Source organism: Puma concolor, chromosome D3, assembly GCF_028749965.1.
Source record: "Puma concolor isolate L17-30 chromosome D3, mPumCon1.1.hap2, whole genome shotgun sequence".
NCBI lineage: Eukaryota > Metazoa > Chordata > Mammalia > Carnivora > Felidae > Puma > Puma concolor.
Window position 1 is genome coordinate 34405142 of NC_141678.1, and position 23384 is coordinate 34428525.

The window sequence follows — 23384 nt, forward strand, 5'->3', positions numbered from 1 at the left end:
TGGGCAGGCCACAGCAGGACAGTGTGGACTGCAGAAACAGCTCAGTGAGCCACATGAAGGGAGGCCCGCCCATCTGTCTCATGAAAGAGTGGACCATGGAGCCATATGTAGTCTCACAGGAAGCGGCCCCTCGTAGACAGCCCTTCACGGCTTCCAGGGCCCTGCTCTCTGACAGAGCATATTGTTGTAGTGGAACATTTATTAGAAACGATGGTGCAATTTAACTAGGGAGCATAGGAGGCTGCTTTCCCCTCAAAGATCTGTGGCAATGACGGAAATGAAAAGTCTGGAGCTGGGGCGCCTGGGTGGCTCAGTCGGTTGAGCATCACACTTCATCTCAGGCCATGATCTCATGGCTTCATGGGTTTGGGCCTCTCATCGGGCTCTGTGCTGACAGCTCAGAGCCTGGAGCCTGCTTCATATTCTGTGTCTCCTTCTCTCTCTGCCCCTCCCCTGCTTGCACTCTCTCTCTCTCTCTCTCTCTCTCTCTCAAAAATAAACATTAAAAAAAAAAAACTTAAAAAAAAGAGTCTGGAGCTTAGCCACTGCCAAAGGTGACTGAGTGGGACCCGGTGTCCAAGAGCCTCCTGAATCAGGTTCTAGAAGGAGAAGGAAGGTGGCAGGAGAGATGGGCCATCTCAGCCAGACTGCTAGGCTCTGCCCTTCCTTTCATTTTCAACGTTTTAACAGAAATTTTTCACTTTTGTCTTCCCTCCGACACCCATGGAATGACTGCCTGCAGCCATTTAGATTAAAACAGAGGAAGACTTGAAGAGACAGGGTGGGATTGGGGAGGTACCAGACGCCTACCAGCTGGTCTCAGTAGCATCTTTGTTCTGCAAGGACTACCCGGTGGTCCTAATGCTCCCATGACCCTGACGCCCTGGGCTGAGTTGGGCGACAGACACCAATGCCCGCTACGGGTATGCCTTTCCACAACTGCCCTTTCTGTGATCACAGGTGTGCGTGCTGACTGGCACTGCAGGGACCACACAGGTCACCTCCAGGAATGGGACTGACCCAGGAGCTGTGACAGAGCCAAGTGCCAGAGCCAGCATCACTTCGTGACCTCAACGGGATCCCTGTTGTTCCCGGGAAGAGCGTTTTCCTTCACCATTCAAGTGGATGATGAAGACACACGTGGTGGAAAAGCCATATGTGTAGCTTTGAGACGGACTCACAACTGGGAGATGGAACCAGGAACCAGCCCAGGGAGTGGCCTCGGATGTGCGGAGAGCTCAGTGCATTTTGATGTCTTTCAGTTGGGGGCACCATGACTCCTAAAAGGACTCCAGAAGGGAAGCAGGGCTGATTCGGGTTCGGATAGCCTGTTTATTGGTTAGAATTAGGTCCGGATCAAATAACGGAAAATACCCAAGTAACAGTGACTTAAAATTCAGGGAGGTGAGTGTCTCACACACAAGTCCAGAGGAGGGCATTCCAGAGCCCCATGAGTTCTTGGAAACCTGGGTGCCTTTCAGCCATCCCTGAGATGGTTCTCATCTTCAGAGGTCACTATGGCAATTTTCAGGCAAATTTCACCAAGAGAGGGAGGGCATGGAAAATGGGGCAAAGGGCATGTACCAGTTATCTCTTAAGAAAAACACCCTAAAGCTTCCCCAAGACTTCTCTGTTTGAGTCCTATTGACTAGAACGTAGTCTGATGGCTTCATCTTCAAAGGAGACTGCAAAATGCAGTTTTATGTTGAGAACCCATGGCTCCGGCCAGAATGTCTAGAACCCTGGAAGAAGTGGAAAGTGTCTTTAAGAGGTTCACCAGCACACTCTAACACAGCCCCTTTAAGAGAAGTTAATTCCTTCCACAAACACACACATCCTGCAGAGCCTCTGAGCTTTTCCTCTCCACCAGAATTGTCTTCCTTAAGCAGATGGACCCATGTTCCCTTTTTGCTTTGGAACCTTCTATGACTCTCCACTTTGGATAAGAAGACTCTCGAACACTTTCCTGCCTTACAACTGCACACGAGATTCAGAACATTTGTTGCTTCCTGCCTGCTGAAGCTTCCGGCTTCACGCCAAGTGACAGTTACCATTTCTACCCTAGTGTGGCTCGAGCATTTGCGCCTATCACCATGGCTGTCATGAGATCACCGCAAACTGTTAAATTTCATGAACAAGGGACTAAACAAACCACATACAGACTCACGGAAGAAAAAGACAGCTGGATAGCTTGGTTAGAAGACTCAGGAGTGGGACTCTCACAGCCAACCTTGGGGAGGGAGCAGAGCTGACTATTTCTTTGGGCCCTCTTCCCAACATCCTGCTGCCCTCAGATTTCCATGCTCTCTTGAGGGCAAGCAAGGTGGGTAGATTACATGGGTGGATAAGTCACGTTTGCACAGTGGTTAATGGGGTCGGCAGTTTTACCCAGTGTTGCCCTCACAGCCCAGAGACCTTGAGAAAAACAAGTCTGCGCACTGACCATATAGAAAAGTAGTCGGGCGCCTGGGTGGCTCAGTCGGTTAAGCGTCCGACTTCAGCTCAGGTCACGATCTCACGGTCCGTGAGTTCGAGCCCCGCGTCGGGCTCTGGGCAGATGGCTCAGAGCCTGGAGCCTGCTTCCGGTTCTGTGTCTCCCTCTCTCTCTGCCCCTCCCCCGTTCATGCTGTGTCTCTCTCTGTCTCAAAAATAAATAAAACGTTAAAAAAATTAAAAAAAAAAAAAAAGAAAAGTAGTCATATTGGAGAGACAGGAAAGGGACATGTGCTGGCACTTGTGTGGCTTTGCTTATGCACAAAAAATTATTCTAAAAGCGGGTCTTGTCCTTGAGATGTAAAAGAATGAGGAAGGAAGGGCCGTGGGGTAGACCATCGGGCTCGGAAATTTCTGAGTATGGCTCCTACAACTACTATAAATCGATAATGGACCTTTCTCTCCTGATTATCAAGGGGAGTGTGTTACCCAGGGGCCCACAATTATCCTCAGAACAAATCCCTTTCATGAAGCTGAGCTCACTGACACCTGTTTTGTTGCACACAAGTGAACACGGACTTATCTGGACTGGCTCAGCAGCATGAAGTTTGCAACTCAGTAAAGTGCAAAACCATACTTAGGCAGCAAAAAGTCTAAATCTTCTCATAGCGCATTGCCATTCCCTCTCATCTCCTGGGAGTTGGTAGCTCAAGTCACAGTCCAGTTCTGGTCATCATTCAGCAAGTGTCCATTTACAGGAACTCTTCTATGCACTGGGGAAAAAGAGGGGAGGAGAAGCTGAGAGTTTCTCCCCATCCTGGAGCCCAGCATCGGAATAGATTCAATGTCCATGCAGATGATCAATCCCAAGTCTAGCCTCTGGCAAGTTCTAGGAGCAGAAAGTACATCAAGGGATCAAAGGCTGCCTGGAGCTGGCAGGAGGGGAGAAAGGAAGGTAACTGATAATGGGTACAGGTTTCTTTGGGGGTGATAAACATGTCTGGAATTAGGTTGCACACCGATGGCCCCATGTTCCTGAATATGCTAGAAACCATTGAATCGCACACTTTAAATGTGTGAATTACATGGTATGTGAATTACATCTCGATAAAGCTGCTTAATAAAAGAGCCTAGTCTTAGTTTCTGGACCATCTCCATCCCTGCAATCTTCCTTCACACTCCCTTTGGTTATCCACTCCTGTGTGTGCCTCAGACACCATCAGAACCCCACCCTGCTCAACTCCTAACCCTGACATCCAAGCCTCTGTGATAATTCCGTTTGCTCACTAAAGCAGTGCATCCAGAGCCCCTGGCTCAGTGCTCCAAGGCTCCCTTCCTTCCTTACCCAGACTAAAACTCACAGAGGATCCTCTCAGCCCTTTCTTGCCAACAGCCTCAGCATCCTTCTTCCCATGTTCTCCCACCCAAATGCCCTGCAAACACACTTCTGCATCCACCTACCTCTTCTCCTCTACCTCTGCACCTGAACTGCTGAAGAAAAACCACGCAAATCACAACCTGTGCAAATTGGTTCTCAAGCTGAGCCCCAAGCCTTACCTCAGAATTCTGTGTTTGCAGGATACTGGCCTCCTGGGATTTCCCCAAAGTGTCATGCTGGTTCCTGTTTGGGACTCTGCTCATAGAGGCCCCTCTGCCACCTGGTCTCTATCAACTAGATCAAGCTTGTTCAAGTTCCACGGCTTCCGTGAAGATTTCCCATTTTCTCAGAAGCTCTGCCTCTCCTGACAACAGTGGGGAGCCCTCGAGCCTCTGGAGAATTTGCAGCCTCTACACCACCAGGGTGACTTTTCTCCCCCTGCAGCAGTTCTGCAGTTGTGTGCCCTGCAGTGTAAACACTGGTTTCCTGCAGTGTGAACTGGCCCCAGGAGGAGGATGAAAGGAGTTCCATCCTTGGTGTGAGGCAGAAGCTCAGAGTCTCCTGCTCCAGATCGTGGCTTCTTTCTTCCCAGAATATCTAGACTCAAAGAGAGCTTCTGCTTCAAATAATTATTTCCTTCTGAACCCACCCCCCCCCATCCAGTCTAAACAAAGCATTTCTGTTCCTCCAATAAAACTAGCTTTGACTCTACTTCTTGTGAACTAATATTCTAGCCTTATCATGCTCCCTGCCTGGATTTCATTACAAAGCTCTCTTCCATCAACTAACAAAGACGTTTTTCCTAATCACTCCTTCTTAATCTAAAGCGTTCTCCCTTGGCTACAGGAAGGGATGGCAGCAGTATCAATTTCCTCTGTCGAGGAAGGAAGGAAGGAAGGAAGGAAGGAGGAAGGAAGGAAGGAAGGGAGGAAGGAAGGGAGGAAGGAAGGAAGGAAGGAAGGGAGGAAGGAAGGAAGGAAGGGGGAAGAGAGGGAGGGAGGGAGGAAGGGAGGAAGGAAGGAAGGAAGGAAGGAAGGAAGGAAGGAGGGAGGAAGGAAGGAGGGAGGAAGGAAGGGAGGAAGGAAGGAAGGAAGGAAGGAAGGGAGGGAGGAAGGAAGGAAGGAAGGAAGGAAGGAAGGAGGGAGGAAGGAAGGAAGGGAGGAAGGAAGGAAGGAAGGGGGAAGAGAGGGAGGGAGGGAGGAAGGGAGGAAGGAAGGAAGGAAGGAAGGAAGGAAGGAAGGAAGGAAGGAGGGAGGAAGGAAGGAGGGAGGAAGGAAGGGAGGAAGGAAGGAAGGAAGGAAGGAAGGGAGGAAGGAAGGAAGGAAGGAAGGAAGGAAGGAAGGAGGGAGGAAGGAAGGAAGGAAGGGAGGAAGGAAGGAAGGAAGGAAGGAAGGAAGGAAGGAGGGAGGAAGGAAGGGAGGAAGGAAGGAAGGAAGGAAGGGAGGAAGGAAGGAGGGAGGAAGGAAGGAGGGAAGGAAGGAAGGAAGGAAGGAAGGAAGGAAGGAAGGAAGGAAGAAGGAAGGAGGGAGGAAGGAAGGGAGGAAGGAAGGAAGGAAGGAAGGAAGGAAGGAAGGAAGGAGGGAGGAAGGAAGGAAGGAAGGGAGGAAGGAAGGAAGGAAGGAAGGAAGGAAGGAAGGAAGGAGGGAGGGAGGAAGGAAGGGAGGAAGGAAGGAAGGAAGGAAGGAGGGAAGGAAGGGAGGAAGGAAGGAAGGAAGGAAGGAAGGAAGGAAGGAAGGAAGGAGGAAGGAAGGGAGGAAGGAAGGAAGGAAGGAAGGGAGGAAGGAAGGAAGGAAGGAAGGAAGGAAGGAAGGAAGGAGAAAGGAAGGAAGGAAGGAAGGGAGGGAGGAAGGAAGGAAGGAAGGAAGGAAGGAAGGAAGGAAGGAGGAAGAGAGGGAGGGAGGGAGGAAGGAAAGAAGAAAAGAAAGAAAGAGGAGGGGAGGGAGAGAGGAAGGGAGGGAGGGAAGAAGGGATGAAGGCAGAAAGGGAAGAAAGGAAGAGAGGAGAGAAGAAGGAAGGAAAATTCCATCCCTATCGTGTGCACACTTGTTCCTTAGTCCTTAGAACTTTCTGGAGTTCTGCTTCATGTGAAAATTCGCCAGTGTCCATTCCTTCTCTATTCTGTGGGTGGACAGATAGTCTCATGTTAGTCTCAATGGATGAAAATTGCACCTCAAGCTTTCTTTTTTTCCAGATAAAATTTGCATTTGGCTAAACGTCTACAATAACTCAATTCAAAGAAGTAATTAATTTCAAAGCCATAACTAACACTTGTGGAATTATAGCAAGACCACTTGAGAGGAGGTGGGTGTTTCTTGCGGCGGAAGACCCCCTTCTCCAACCACAAGGATTGAGGTAACACAGGATGAGCACTAACTATAACACCTGGCACATAGCTATTCTCAAGCAAGTATCATTTGCTTGGTGCTGTAGCGTCTTCCCCATGTATAAATTCCTCCCTATCAAGAAAATCTTCAGTTACATTGCCTATCTGCTAAATGGAATTGGAAATAAGTCTCAGATTCAGTGAGAGGTTGGGAGACTCAAACGGAAGAACGCTTCCTGCCCTCATGTGCTCACAGCCCATGCATTGGTCTGTCTAGAGCCTCCCCTCTCAAAGGGCCGCTGTCCATCTGATGGCAATGGGATCCTTTTTGCATAATCTACAGCAGGAGTTTCACCCCAGGGAGCTCCCCCAAACATTTGAAGAACATAAACTCCATTAGCGGGTGTGTGGCTACTCAAATACACCCATAGGTCAGTTCCTTTCTTTCTTTCTTTCTTTCTTTCTTTCTTTCTTTCTTTCTTATTTCACAGGCAACTATCAGTTTTATTTTATTTTATTTTATTTTATTTTATTTTATTTTATTTTATTATGAATATAATTCACTGTCAAATTAGCTTACATACAACACCCAGTGCTCATCCCAGCAAGTGTCCTCCTCAATGTCCATCAACCATTTTCCCTCTCCCCCATCCCCCCCCCCATCCGCCCTTTGTTTGTTCTCTGTATTTGAGTCTCTTGTGGTTTGCCTCCCTCCCGACTGAAATCGATGGTTCCCATAACATATGCAGGTACAATACTAAGAGATTAGTTTAGGCCATTTGTGGGGGGGGGGGGATAATTTATCATCTCTATCTTATAGATGAGGACATTTGAAACTTAAGAAAATGAAATGGCCTTCCCAAAGTCACCAGGCCGGTTCCCTGGGTGCTGGCTGGGGCTTTCCCATCACACCTCTTCACAGGAAAGGTAGGGGTGGGGCAGAGGTGAGGGGAGCTTCAGAGAAGCTCCCAGAGGAACCTCACCACAGATAAGGACAGTGGGAACCTTATGATAAACCCATTAAAGCAACGGTTTGGGGGTTATAGAGCATATTTGTATTTAGTCTGTTGCTCTAAGAGAACTCCTATAAAAACCACACAAGAGAAGAATCTGGCTTGGGGCCCTGCCCAGGCTACGTCTAAACAAAGCAAGCTGTGCCCTCCCGATGACCGGTCAGTGCTGGCTTGTGTTCTCCTCAGCAGGGTGGAGGTCAGAAAGAGGCCCTAGGTTTCCAAGAGCCTCTCCTTGAGCACTGTAAAAGTTCATACACATTTAGCCAGGCTCCCCTTAGCTGAATGTTTAAACACACATTTTTGTTTCCAGGAAAAGTTCAGCTGGGTCTGTGCTGATTCACTTATGCATGAAGTCAGCAAGGGCATTGTTCTGGAAAGCCAGTGATGGGCTCTGTATCTTGAAAAGCTGGCCCTCCCCCTGAGCCAGGAAGCAGCCCTTTCCTCACAGCAGAAGGAATGCAAGGTCAGCCCCTACCTTGCAGAATGTGGCCAGGTGGGTGCCCTCCCTTTGCCCCTCTGACTGGGGCTATGGCTGGTCCCATTAGGGTCTGTTGTTGAGTACTTCTGGGGGACCTGATCCCAATGCCACAAGACGATGGAGAGTCCACTGCCGTGCTACTAAAAGCATAACCTCCAACTTCTCCAGACAATTTAACTGAAGGCAAAGAAGAATCTTAAAATCCTAAGATGATACAGGTTACTAGAAATTTATGAAAAAAATTGTAAATCTTTTCTAGTACCTCAAAATATTGGTAAAGGTGTTTCGCACCTGGTATCGTGGCATTTGCAAGATGACTTTGACCACGGGCAGGATGAAAGTCCCTCCATCAGATTAGTTCTTGCCACGCCAGTTGTGTGTTCCCACAGAATCTTCAGGCTGACCTGAAGTTCAGAGGGATTATTCAGATTCCCAGGTTCCAAACCTCCCACTGGAGCGGAATGTGTAGTTTGCCGGCTCAGGGAAGCCAGTGTCAGTGGTGTTTTGTCCAGAGGAGTCTAGATAGAGTGTAGTGGTCAGTTCACCCAGCTGGCCACCTGTCCCCTGGGACCCCTCCAGATGATAGCCACCTGCACCAGGGTCACCAAATAGTATCGGGGACAAGAGCCAGATTCTACTTTGGTCTCCGCATGCTAAGCCTGTCCCATTATTCCCGGGAGTGCCAGAGGGTGGTACTATGCAATTTAACACTTTGTTTCAGGAATGACCAATCAATCCCTTTTCAGTTCTACCCTGAAGAAAGCCAATGACATGGTGTGGAAATGTGAAGTCATTGGTCAGTGAAATTAATGTATGAGAAACAACCAGACTAACCATTGCATCACATCCACCCACTAAAATGTCCCTTCAGAGCTAAAGGGTGACAGCTGGTGTGGGCCTGGCCCAGGGCTGTCCTTTGGGAAGTCCTGCATCAGAGCTGCCCTGGCTATGGGCTATTCCATTCTGGGCAGGGGGCCCGAGCTGCTAAGAACCAGCAGGCAGAGGATCTGGTGATGTCCATTGATGTCAAGGGAAAGATGGTGATCCAACATTTGGAATCTGGTGGTTAGAGAGTGGGGGGAAGGAAGGGGCTCGTTATTGGGCATAAATATGACTACTTTCCTTCCACCAGCCTTCCCCAGGCACACCCTTCTTCCATGGTCCTTTCCTGCTCTGTGGGCTTGTTCTCAGAAGACTTTGCGGCATGGAAATGTTAGCCCGCTGACCGCTACCAGTTTCCTTGGGAGGAATAATTTGGATTCTGTTGCTTAATTAAATGATTAATTAATCCAACAAATATTTGTGAATAACTTGCTCCACATCAGGCACCATGTCAGGTGCTGGGGCTGCTGAATACTCTGCCTCCCAGTTAGTGATGCTCCAGTGAAGATGAGGGTCGTGTGAGAGACCTAGCTGGAGAGTAGAAGCACTGTCATCCCTGGTCTCTGTGTGCCCAGTGCCGATGGTCCCCATCATACCCAACCTGGGCTAGGGGCATGAGGTCCTGCCCCAGAGGGGAGCCTGGTGAGAGCAGAGTGACCTGTCCCCAGCCTGCCCCTGGACATCCAGCCCATCCAGCAGGGAGGAAAGGCCAGGCAATTAGATGAGCCCCATGAGCTCATAAACCAAATACGCCAAGCAAATGTGATTCCAGAAACCAGAAGCCTTTACACCCTCTTTGGAAGGGATTTATATATCTCCTCCCTTGTTGGTTCAATTCAAGAAACATTGTACAACTTGCCTCTATAATAAGTCAGGCTCTGAATTAGACTGTAGGTACCTCAAAACTAAATAAGACACACTTCTTGCCCTTAAGAAGTTTTTAGAGGAAACGGGCACCTGGGTGGCTCAACTGGTTAAGCATCCAACTTCAGCTCAGATCATGATCTCATGGCTTTGTGGGTTTGAATCCCATGTGAGGCCCTGTGCTGACAGCTCAGAGCCTGGAGCCTGCTTCCGATTCTGTGTCTCCCTCTCTCTCTGCTCCTTCCCCGCTCAACACTGCCTCTCTCTCTCTCTCTCTCTCTCTCTTTCAAAAATAAATAAACATTAAAAAATTGTTTTAAAAAATTGATGGAGGAAAAAGACAGAAGTATATTTTATTTCAAAGCAAGTGAAAAATTTTTTTCATATTTTTAGATGTGCAAGAAACATTACTTCTTACTTTTTTCTATAACTCAATTTAAAAATTTTTTTTTCAACGTTTATTTATTTTTGGGACAGAGAGAGACAGAGCATGAACGGGGGAGGGGCAGAGAGAGAGGGAGACACAGAATGTGAAACAGGCTCCAGGCTCTGAGCCATCAGCCCAGAGCCCGATGCGGGGCTCGAACTCACGGACCGTGAGATCGTGACCTGGCTGAAGTCGGACGCTTAACCGACTGCGCCACCCAGGCGCCCCATATAACTCAATTTAATTTGTAATAGCCTGGACCCAATTGAAGTAGGATAGCCAAAGGCACAGACATCACCAGGTATAGCAGTGATGGTAACAATAATGACGATATATTGTACAAAACTAATGAAACATACAATAAGCTCAGGAGTATGCAAAAAATATTCTCATTTCTGTAGAAGATTTGGGGAATGAATGAGCGCTAGATATTTAGAAAGCCAAGCAAACAAAAAGAAAATGAGACAGTCATTATTTCAAAGAGGAGGATCTTGCACAAAAGGAAAAGCAATCATGCCATGTTATATGACTCAACTATAAATCAAAGTAATGTGGCCCAAAAAACATAGATGAGGAATGTTGATTTCGCCAAAAACGGCCACATAGCAATGCCGGCAGAACAGGATGAGGGGAGCACACAGCTAAGGGAGAAGGGGGGCGGGATGGCAAGTTGTAAGAAAGCAAACTCTTCATCAAGGATTCCTCCTGAAGTGGTAAACTAAAAGTGGCCGCAGAGGTCTGTAGACATTTGGACACATAGAGTTTGAAGCCCAAAGAAGCAGGCAATTCAGTTGAGTGAAGTTGCCACTGGAGAGCAGGAATTGGGCATTGGGAGAGGGACTGGGCAGAGCAAGGAACTCTTTCTCATTAAAAGCCTCACAGTGCTCTTGGTTTCTTCTACTGTGTACATGCAAACCTTCACTTTTTTCAAAAAGGACGACCAGATTTGCCAGAGGAAGAGATGAGACTTGGTAGGAATAGTTTGTGCAAGACGGTTTCTATACCGGGTGTCAAACCTTGTCAACACTAGCCTCGTTGTTGTGGGTTTTGTTGTGTGGTTGCGGTTGTTGTTGTATTCTTCTGACAAGGGCTTCCATGTTTAGTGTTTCTGGTCTTTGGTCTCACCTGCCTCCAACACCCCACAGATGGGGTGAAGAAAAATATGGTGCCCAATCCAAATTTACATTTGGGGGAATGTTGTTAATAGATGTACATTTGGAGAGCACTTGTAGTAAATTGTAAATTTCAAATCATAACTGATCTGTGCTGCAAACCCAAATCCACAAGCATTTGGGAATGTCAACCCAACGGAAATGGCATGTTGTCATAAATTCATCAAACAGGTTAACATGACACGAGGAGAACAATAAATGCAACCCTAAATTTTATTTTTAGAAAGTGGTATAACTGAATTGATTTTTAAGAGAATATAAAAGAAAGAATCTAAATCTTGGGAACTGATAGAGCTAAGTTATTTACAATTTTTACTGTTCAATTTCCGCTGATAGAAACAGGAAGGAAGCCGTAAAGGGCCTGTCCATTGAAAAGAGACCAAACTAAGAATGCAAATAAATACTGGAACCCAGTGGTTATGGTAACTGACAAACTCAGAGATTTTCACATCCTCTCTGGGGAAAAGAATATTTTATGCTAATTTTTGAACGGTGATGGATGGCATTTAACCTAATATGTAGATCCCAATGAGAAAATAAAAATTTCCGTGAAGAAAACACTTTTCTGCTTGGTGCCAGTTCCAAGGCCCCAGAAACTTAAAAAGGCAGAAGTGTTTTTGTTCCTGTCAAACTTGCTTGGTAGTCTTAAATCATTTTAATTAAATTTTCAGTGGTAATGGCGTGTTCTCTGTCCTATTTTCCTTGTGTCTGAGGCTTCCATGCAAGACTGGTTGTGTCGACCACATGGCCATGATACTTCCTCTCGGCAAACACAGAGATGCCCTGGGATCTTTGGGCTTATTTATCGTGTCCTTTTTTGATCAGAGTTGAGTGTCCCTGGGACACCAGCAGAAGCCCCCGTGCAAAGAGAAGGGCATCCACTCTGCCATGGGGATCGTGCATGAAGGGCTCTGTCGCGCAGGCCAGCGCGTGCACTGCCCCAATCACTCCAGCTGTTGCTGTTCCTGTTTGGCTTCCAACTTCAAAGCTTCCTGCTTTCCTGAACATGCATTCCGAGTTTTATTTTCCAACGCTACAAACCATGTAGTTCCCCCAAGAGCGCTAAAGGTCAAGCTTTTATCCCAGGCCGAAAGGAATATGCACTTGGATCCTTTCCTTTTTTGTTTTCCTTTGGGGAAGTCATAAAAACAGCTTTGATAATTAGTAAACAGCCAACATTTTCCTAACACTCATAAAACATAAAGGCGATGTGAAAACCCCGCTTTGCTTTCAAGTCTCTTAGAGGCTCTTATTCCAACGCCCCCCCCCCCCCATTCTTCCGAATGCAAGTGAGTTGTTTGAGCTACATTGCGAGGGCTGTCCATATCTCCTGGTTCATGCCCCGAGGAGTGTGACCAGGTTCACATTTCTGTCCGGATTACTGTATGTAAATTCACTAAAGGTTAAAAAAAAAACACCAAAAACCCAGCCTGTTTTGTGATAGCCTAGAAGCTAGAGTCAAACCCTCCAGACTGAGAAAATTATTTAACTTTTCATTAGATATAGGAACGCTCTATTTTTTGTAAATTTCTTTGTCTTCCTGGTAAACCCAGCGAGATCACTAAAAGCACATAGAAGGATTTTTAATCTGTTTTGAATTACTTCAAAATTCTCGACCCAGCCTCTTCGTTAACTCAAGGAAATGAAAATATTAGTGGCCAGATCTGAATACATAATATGTGGTTGCCGGATGCCACATCACAAGAATTGCCAGACTGATCACCTGCCTGTTCGCACAGCTCAATGGCTCTTCGAAGAACAGGCAAGATGAAAATCTGCTATGACCGAATCTGAGCGACACTCCCGTGTCAGCTAAGAAGGCCTTAACTGTGTGAATGGAGTGTGGATGGAGAGCAGAGGGCCTCTGGGGTGTTCGAGGGCCCAAAGCTGAGTTCTGTGGGCCATAATAGTCTCTTTTAAAACACGAACAACTAGTTTCTGGTAGTAATTAACTGCAAACAGTCCAACACACCAGTGAAGGGGAAGAAATGTTGGGTCCACAGTCTACGAAAGAAGCAACATCCTCAATTCACAGACTCGATAGGAAGCATGCAAAAGAAAAAAAGAAAAGCTCTACCATTCAGTAAATTAATTAAATGAGACAGTGCCTCATCAGGTTTATTCATTTTAAGTACAGAAACCCACTGGTTAATATGAGCAGCAAATGCATTTATTGAAACTGAAAGTCCCATCCCGGGCTAGGCCGGTGAGGACACACGGCCCTCACTTCCAGGCACTGCAGTCTGGGGCCTGTCCCTCTGGCCATCCTGGCATAGACCATGACTTTGGGTTCAGCAGTGTTTGGGGGAAATTGCTGGAGTTTTCAGGTTGGTTCCAACTATCAGAAGGTGTGTCGGAGACACCCTTCGAGGGTACTGACGGCCCATACCAGCATGAAGGGTTAGAACCCTATATCATCCACAATCCCAAAGACACTTCAAAAATTACAGAATTATAATGATCCTGATTAAGACGCTGAAAACCTAAAATAAGTCCACGAGTGGCAAAGAATATCTGCTACAGCTGCTAAGACTTCACCAGCAACAGGGAACTCTAAAAGAAAACAAAGAAATAGGATTCTTTTGATAAAAATGACTTTCTAGCAATTTCTCTTTGGGTTAAGCAATCCATTCCAAGAAGAAGGGAGAACAGAAGTGTGGAAAAGTTCAAAGCTCACATTAACAGGATTTACATTTGACAAGGTTCATATGTCACCTTATCAAAATCATAAAGAGGTCAAACTATTTCAACAGCATTTTGATACTACAAATAATACTTGACCATAATGGTGTTTTGGGGTTAAGATCCAGGGAATAGAGATTCTCACCTAGCGTCAGATTTGATCTTTCAAATATCACGGGCACTCCAAAATGCCAACCGGTAACTGATGTAAACTCTCCAGTAGAGAAACATCGATAGTACATCAATAGCATGTGGAATGGGAGATTCACCTCTTAAAATCTCATGATCTAACATTGATTTGGTGATGACTGATGGGCAAAGCTGTTCCTTTGGCTGGGCGGAGATCAAGGACCCCAAGTGGACGCCTGGACACCCCCCCTTAGGACTTTGGCTCAAAAGGAATCTCTGAGGCCGTAGACGATTTTCATCCGGCTGGAAGCAGATCTGTCTTCAGAATTTTCACCTAAGCATTTTGTGCTGGAGAACAACAAATCCAAGTTTCATTATCACCGTCCCCTTCAGGATTCCAAAATCCCTCCTGAAATACAGGCCATGGTGGCAAATCAGCCTGCCTTGAAAGAAGGGGAAAATCCGAGGAGGTCAGAACGCAGAGCACCAGGTGTTTTCCAGAGGTGTTTCAGTCCCCCATGTCCCAGATGCGGTCAGCTCTCCCCGGCTTATGGAGGGCGCCCATCCACAGTAAGGCCCCGCGGCCCTCGGATTTACGATAACCTTAGCACACACGCCTCCTACAGTGCATGTTTTTAATTGAGATGCTCTCCACATGTTTCTGGGCATTCTTTCCTTTACACAGTGGCTTGGGCAATGCAGTCAATTAACTCAAGAGCCAATGCAGAATGCTGGGAAAAGTCTTCTGGTTGTTTTGTTTTGTTTTGTTTTGTTTTGTTTTGTTTCGGTAAGTCTTCTGAAAATTTTCACCAGTTCCATCTGTGTTTATCAGTGTCAGTACCTGCCCCCCAACTGTCCTTCTGAGACCAGTGTTGACACCTGCAGCTTAGGCCTCTGCCCAAGTAGAGTTTGTGAGCCAGCGTGGATTTTTCACTGAAGTCCACTGTTGAACTGAGATGGAGTGGCCTGGAAGTGTGAAAATTACATTGGGCTACCCCCAGAATTTACTTTTGATGCTCTTGTCAAGGGCAAGACTCATTGTCACAGGCCGACTTGAAGTACGCACAAATGTTACTTGTCTCTTCCTTAAGGGAGACCCCCAAGTTCTCACAGACCTCTGTGCGTGCCTGCGTTCAAAGCCATCCGTCAGTAACAGCGTATAGGCCGCTCACGTCCAGCCTCAAAGCAGGCTTAGCTTGGGGCGCCTGGGTGGCTCAGTCGGTTAATCGTCCGACTTTGGCTCAGGTCATGATCTCGCAGTCTGTGAGTTCGAGCCCCGCGTCGGGCTCTGGGCTGACAGCTCAGAGCCTGGAGCCTGTATCAGATTCTGTGTCTCCCTCTCTGACCCTCCCCCGTTCATGCTCTGTCTCTCTCTGTCTCAAAAATAAATAAACATTAAAAAAAAAAAAATTAAAAAAAAAAAAAAGAAAAGCAGGCTTAGCTCAAATTGAGAGGAGATCAAGGGATTGAGGAGGACTAACCTAGTCGGCTGGGCTTTGCAATCACCTGGAGCAGGAACTGGAATATTTCTAACACTCAAAAATGCTAGATAGGGGGACTGCTGGAGATGTCCCAGTGCAATCAATGGCTTACCACTTTTTTTTTTTTAATGAGAAATGAACAAGCCAAAAATCTTTTTAAAAGTGAAATTATAGAAAGATCAAGACAGAATTAAAGCTTTCTTCAGGCAATTCAAATGTTCGGTGTTTAGAAAACGCTTATCCAAACCCTGGGACTTATCGGAGGCGGTTGAGAACCCAGTGACATAGTCCAACCTCCATATCTCCCAAAGGAGGTAGCTGAGGTCACAGGGGAGCGAAGAGGGCTCCCCACGGTCACGCAGCAAGGGAGGGGCAGAGCCTGGTGGAGAAGCGGCACCTTCCAGCCCTTCCTCTGCACCCCATGACCCTTCCACTCCCGTCCCTCCAGCGGCAACTCGCTGGCTTAGAGTAGCCAGATACTCTGGTGTTTCAATAAAATGGCCTTAAATCTCTCTGTCAGCTCCTGAGAGCTGGAAGCCAGGCTGTTTCTAAGCCTTCATTAAACACGACTGTGTAGAAATCCAGGGAAGCAAAAAGACCCCTCAAGGGCTCTGGCCGTATCTTAATAGCTTCAGCCTCCCTTGCACACCACGTGTGAGTAATAAACGTTTGTTAAATCGACAAAAGTCGAAGGGGTGGCCTTGGCCTCCGGGTTTCCTTCTTTTTTTGCTTTGTCCCTTGTCTTGAGCCCCAGGTGCAGAGATTATGTTAAACACACCTTCCAGGTCACAGCACTTTATCACTATCACTTTATCACTATCTGTGCAAGGTGCCCTGATTGTGTTTGTTTCTTTTTTCATCCTTTCCTTTCCTCAGTCCTTCTTTTCCTGGGGAACTAGGACCCTGCCAGGGCAAGGCACCTTTACTTCTTATTAGTTGTTAAGTAACAAGTTTCTGGCCCTTCCAAATATTGCAAGAATTTTATTGTGTGCTCTGCTTAGAGCCACAGAGATCCTGATAATTTTCTATAAATCCAATCTGTTTATTTTGACGGTGCAAAAGCTTAGTAAAGCTAGACTTTCCTTCACCCGAATGGTCTCGGCATTTAAAGGCATTTGCAGATTTGTTGTTCTGGTTATTGAGGTCGTAGACAAGTAAATGCAGAGAGATGGGATGTGTTTCTTAGGAATGCTGTACCCCTTTCTGTCTTGGTGCACTTAGAGAAGATTCTTTATTGCATGAGGCATAAAGAACTTCAGAAAGGGGGGAAGGGGTACTAATAAAGGAGACTGTGTCCTTCAGTTTGGCTTGAGGAGAATATGGATAAAATACGGGATTTTATCTCATGCTTAGGTATTAATTAGTCTCTAGTAATTCATAAATAATACTTGAATATGCTTAGTCAACTTGTTAACTTTCACATACATGTGTGTATGTATACACATATATGTATATGTATTTTTGTGTGTATATACATATATACACATATATATGTCATTTGGCAATTTGGCTAAATGTATTCAACGTACATATATAATATAACCGTGTATTAACAATAATGAAGTGAAATGGTACAAACCACTTCCCAGGAGGCATTGGCACAGCCTTTGAAAAGCAATGTGGCAACTACATTTCAAGAAACATAACAATATTTACAACGTTTGATTCAATAATCTCTCTCCTATTTATTCAGGAAAAGAGCTTATAGGAAAAATTCGAAAAAGAAGAAAATTTACATGTTCATTATAGAAGCTCACATTCTAGTGAAATAGATAAACAAAAACTTAAAGAAAGAAAGAAAAGCATACCGGTTGTGGAAAATGCCATGATGTAAGTATGGTGATCTGACATGATAGGGAAGAAGGGGGGTGCTTTTCACGGGGTGCTCAAGGAAATCCTCTCTAAGGGGGCGGCATTTGAGTGGAGACCAGTTTATGAGAACAAACCAGTCATGTGAAAAGCTTGGGCAAGACCATCTGCGAGAATGCCAAACAGACGTCTTGAGGTAGAAGGACGCTGGTCAAGAACAGGGTAGAGCGGCATGACCAGGATGTAGACAGCAAAATGAGAGTGGCAGAAAGTCGTGTCACACAGGCAGATGATGTGGTGTGGCAAAGCTTAAGAACAAGCCATGCTATTTACACCACTCTATGAGGACTTCACATGCCTATTAAAACAAATTGAAAGGATTGTGGCTCAGTCGCTTAAGCATCCGACTTCAGCTCAGGTCATGATCTCACAGTATGTGAGTTTGAGCTCCACATCAGACTCGATACTGTCAGCTCATAGCCCACTTGGGATCTTCTGTGCACCCCCTCTAGCTCTGACCCTCCCCCACTCACATACACGCTCTCTCTCTCGTAACAATAAACATTTAAAATTTTAAAAAAAAAATCAAAGGAGTAATAAGAAAAATTTTAAAAATGATGTGTGGAGTTTTTCTTTCTTAGAATTGGTGTTAATATTTTTATATTATCCACACACAGAAATTAAGATGTCCTTGACTAAATATACAAAAAGTATTGCACCATCATGATATGCAATAAATCCTCCATGCTCAGCCTGCAGAGTTGACATAGATGTTTCTTGAAAGGAGTCGTCTGTGCTGTGGTGTTCTCTACACTGCCAACCACAAGAGTGAGGCACCATGAATCCATCAAATTGATTCTGCCTTGAGAATTGGGTTCACCTTGGCAAACACCAATAAGCACAATTGTATGGTCTTTAACCCTGTAGGAGAGTTGCTCACAGTGTGAGGGAAGAATTCCACCAATATGAGATTTTTGTTCTGGTCTTATTTGTTTTCACTGAGACACAATTGACATATAACATTTTATTACTTTTAGATTTACAACACAATGACTTGATACATGTATAACAGCAGAAGTTCAGTTAATATCCACCACCAGGTATACTTAAAAACCAGTTTTTTCTTGTGATGAGAGCTTTTACGATTTACACTCTTAACGACTATAGTCACCATGTTGTACTACATGCCCAGGACTTATTCACCTTAGAATTGGGAGTTTGTGCCTTTTGACTACCTTTCACCCACTTTGCAAACCTTCTAACCCCTCTGGCAACCGCCAGTCTCTTCTCTGTATCTGTGAAATGAGGTCAGTTTTTGTTTCTTAGATTTCACAGGTAAGTGATATCACGCAGTGTTTGTCTCTCTCTGGGTGACTTACTTCACTTAGCAAAAGACCCCCAAGGTCCATCCCTGTAGTCACAAATGGTAGGATTTCCTTTCTTTTTTCCTGGTTGAATAATATTCCAGTGTGCATGTGTGTGTGTGTGTGTGTGTGTGTGTGTGTGTGTGTGTGTGTGTATGTGTGTGACATCTTCTTTGTCCATTCACCTATTGATGGAAACTTACATTATTTCGATGTTTTGGCTATCGTAAATAATGTTGCACCAAACATGGGGGTGAAATACCCAGAAGTGGAATTGTTGTAGGGTAGTTCTGTTTTTAATTTTTTGAGGATCCTCCAACTAGTCTCCACAGTGGCTGCACCAATTTACTTTCCTATGAAAAACATGAAAGATTATTCTGAGAAACAGACTGCAGTGAATCAGATGACCAGGCTTACCTCAACATAGACAATGGACAATGCCTAAAGCCTTTTACATTTTCCAAGAGAAACAAAAATGCTTTAATAATCAATATTTGAACATCAATCAATGGAATATACAGTTAGTGCTCACAATATCAGTGTGCTTGCACACATGTCCCAGGCTTTTTGCCTTTAGGTTGGCTGTGTGACCAAATATGGCATACGAATGTGAGTGGCAGTGAGGTATCCCTTCTACCTGGGCTGACCAAGTGTCTAGAATGATTTCTCTACAGGTTTTTTCCCTTCCCTCTGCTGAGAGGGAAAGGGTCCGGGATGGAAGAGACACAGATGTCCAAGTCACCACTGGAAGAGAGCTTCCCAGAAGTGCTGCTGGATGCTGTCAGATTCTGTACATGAGAATGAGACCTTGATTGTGTCAAACTGCAGAGAGCTTTGGGTTACTTGTACCAGCAGCTAGCCTTTATTGCCCTTCTAAATCATGACGTGCTCTGTGAGATGTACCTGTAGAGTCTCCCCACTCGCTCTGCTTGATTAGAACTCTGCCTTCGTAGAGGATTGAACCCTGTGTTCCTTTGGAAGACACCAACCGTATTTCCCAATCTCCATTATTATGTCTACAGTGGAAAGAGAAACCATAAGATTCTCTGAAATGTAGAAAACAAAACATGGCCTAATACACTTGTGCCGCCAACTTGACGTTGCCTGTGAAAATCCAAAGAGCTCTAAGTTCCAAATGGTGCCTTTGCCTGGGGTTTTGTTTTCCTCTCATGTTGTTCCCTTTGCCCGAAGTGCCTTTCACCCTCTTCTCTGCCTGGCACAATCCCACCATGTTTCAGGGCCCAACTCAAATGTCAAGTCTTCTGTAAAGCCTTTCTCTAGCTTTCTCTTGCCCCAGGCAAGATTAATCACTCCTTTTCTCTGTCCTTGCAAAGGTCATAGATGACCTCCTAATTGGCACATCCAATGTCTTATTTTCAGTCTATATCCTGTTTGACCTCTTTAGCATTTGTTAGTATTGAAAATACCCTCTTTAAAAAAATCTCTCTTCCCTTCGTTTTGAAGATTCTACTTGCCATGGATCCTGTGACTACCTTTTCTTTTCTTTTTTTTTTCCCCAACAACTTTCCCTTTTTTTTTTCCCATATTTCCCAACAACTTCCCTGGCTCCACCTATGCTCTCTCCTCAGGTATTGATGCCTCCCATGGTCTACCCTAGGTCCTCACTCCACCAACTCACTGAAGACTTCTCATCTTCTCATCTGGTTTCTGTAACCAGCACTAAGCCCAAGACTCAAGGGTTATATCTCCAGCTGAAGTCTCTCCTTGGCTCCTGCCCCTTATTTCCAATCATCCACTAGAAATCTCTACCTAGATGACTTCCAGCCACTGCACAAAATAAACTAATTTCCTTCCTCCCCAAGCGTGGTTTGCCTCCTGTGCCCTTATCTCAATTAGTGGTCTCTCCAATTGTTAGCTTCCCAAGCTAGTAACCTCAAGGGTCCTTGTCGACTCTTCCCTCTTCCTTTTCCTCCACATGCAATGTATACCAATTCCTATTAAAAGGTCCTTTATGTAAAGAAAAGAATGTGGATGGACTTTGATGTTAGAGACTTACATTCAAATTTTGACTCAGCCACTTACCAGTTATAGGACTTGGATCGAATTACTTAATCTCTCTGAGCTTGTAATTTCTTATCTGTAAATAGGGATAATAGTCAGATATGGAACTCTCCACAGTGTTGCAAACAGTAAATGAGAAAATGCATGAAAAATGTCTAGCGTAGGCAGAGCAGATACTCACCAATTTTAATCTTTTTTTTTTTTTGCCCCTAAAAAACTCACATTCCCACTGCCTTCTTAGTTCAGGACTTCATCACCTCTCACCTGCATTATTGAGATGGCCATAGAAAGAGTCCTTCTGCCTCTCTTCTCTTCCCTGCCCTCAACCCCAAGCGGTCTGATTTTCCAAGTGCTGCATTCTGTGCCTTTCTCACACACAAATCAGTCACATCACTCCCCAGCTGAAAACTTTTGCTTAACTCCCAGAGATAAAACTGCTTATCATCTATCTATCTTCTATCATCTCATCTTTCCCTGACCACATCATGTCTGTTCTAGCTAGAGCTCTTTTGATTGTAAGGTACAGATACTCACTCAAACTAGCTTAAGAGAAGGGGAAGCTCAGTGCAAAGGGTGCCAAGAGCTCTTGGAAAGGCAATGACATTGGACCAGGTCCAGACCTAAGCAGACTGCCAAGCCCACTCCCCTCCTTCTGGCCCCAAAATATGGAATGTAGTAAAATGTAATAAAATAACTTTTTTTGCTCTTTATGAATGTTTGAAACTAAGAGAGTAATCCCCAGGTGCCAGGAATAAGGAACTCAAATTCAAAGTAGTTAGTAGGGGATGAAACCCACATAGATTTCCATGGCTCTGCTGCCTGCAGGATGCGTGTGGGATCAAGAGAAGCAGACGAGCCCAAGAGAAGCTGGATCCTATCTACTGCATAAGGTCCCTGCATAAAGTCAAAAAGGGCTGAGAAAACAATGGCAAAAATTCTGCCCCTTGGCCTGGGTAAGAACCAGAAAAACTCGCCATTCATGAAAGTTATGTTTGGAAAAGGGATTATCTGGTGGAAGTCAGAGCCCAGGATTGTGCCATGCCTGTGCACAGAGCTCAAACTTGGGCTTTCTACATGATGCCAGGAGCTCAAGACGAGAAACTAAGTAGTGAAACCCTCCAGGCCAGGCAGAAGCAAAACCTAAGCCTTACTGTGCAGTGGCTCCTGAAGCCTGGCTCATTTGCATGTCCCAGAGAAAGCAGCACGTGCCAGAGAAGCACTCTCAAGGCATAATGACAATGACACGGGGAAAGGAGTCCCAGGTGCCACAAGTGAGATACCTGGTGCCCCTAGAACTAGGGGAAAAACCAAAATCCCAAATAAATGACTATTATCATTAAAACTTCATATATATATATATATGTAACTATTACTCACCTCAAATTTGTTTTTTTATTTATTATTTGTGTCACCCCTCTAGAACGTAAGTGCTCTGAGGATAGTTCACTGCTATCTTGCACTGAAGAGGAAGGCACTGAATTAATATTTATTTGAGGAGTGAAAGGGGCCCCCGCCTGGGTGGCTCAGTCGGTTGAGCGTCCGACTTCGGCTCAGGTCATGATCTCACAGTTCGTGGGTTTGAGCCCCGCGCCAGGCTCTGTGCGGACAGCTCAGAGCCTGGAGCCTGTTTCAGATTCTGTGTCTCCCTCTCTCTCTGCCCCTCCCCTGTTCATGCTCTGTCTCTGTCTCAAGAATAAATAAATATTAGAAAACATTAAAAAAAAAAAAAAAAGAAAGGGGCCTCAATCAATCTTCTCTTTACACATCAGAGAACAGCCTCATACCAGGCAAACAGCACCTTAGTAAACTTTGAAAAATAATGTTCTTATTGGCTTATAACCCCAGATTCATCATTAAAACTTTTAAATGGAAAATTTCAAACACATGCATTGGAGAAAATAAAGAAGCTCTATGCGCCCATCACACAGTTCCAACAATTATAAATTCATTGTCAATCTTGCTTCATAAAGTAAATATTTTTTTCAAGTTCACAAATAAAGGGGAAAAAAAGGATTCCATGAGGCAAGAATGGAACCCTACAAAATATGAGAAATCAAAATGAAAAACAACATATTAAAAGTGTAGAAATATAGGTTATATCATTAGTTTAAAAAAAAAAAACTAACTTGATGGATAGTTGAACAGAAATTTAGACACAACTCAATAGATACTTAAACTAGAAAATGCCTCTGAATAAATCACCTAGAATATAGGGCAAGAGGCAAAAAGATGTAAAACATTAAAAAAAAAAAAAATCAGAGGCTGAGAGGTTGGAATAAGATGTTTCAGAAAAAGCAAATGGTGGTGGAGAAGACAGTGAGTCTTCCAAAGCTGGAGACAGAAGTTTTCAGATGTGAAAGAATGTCCTGGATCTTTAGCAGAATCCATACAAATAAATGGAGTCACAGGCTCACAGTCCTGTGACTGTGGAACAAACACTAAAGACAACAAGAAAATCTTAAGAACTGCCAGAGCCCCAGCTACAAATTGATAAATACACCTCACGGGTAAAATCAGCTTGTTGCCACCCCAAATTCATTCTCTCTTTCCATCTTAACATAATCATTTTTTGTTCCAAGCAGTACATCAGATTAAGCAAACAACAGCAGTCAAAAAACACACTTGGTTTTAGCTCCCCCCTTATGCTGGAGTGGCCACGTGACAAGATTCTAGTCAGTGAGACATGGATGGAAGCTCCCACCTCTGGAAAGCCTTTCTTTGCTGATATAGGCATTGCCCCTTTATATAATCTTCATGGATACGGCCCGAATTTCTTTAAAAAAATTTTTTTACACATTTATTCATTTTTGAGAGACAGAGCGAGACAAAGCATGAGTGGGAGGAGAGGGGCAGAGAGAGAGGGAGACACAGAATCTGAAGCAGACTCCAGACTCTGAGCTGTCAGAGAGCCCAATGCGGGGCTTGAA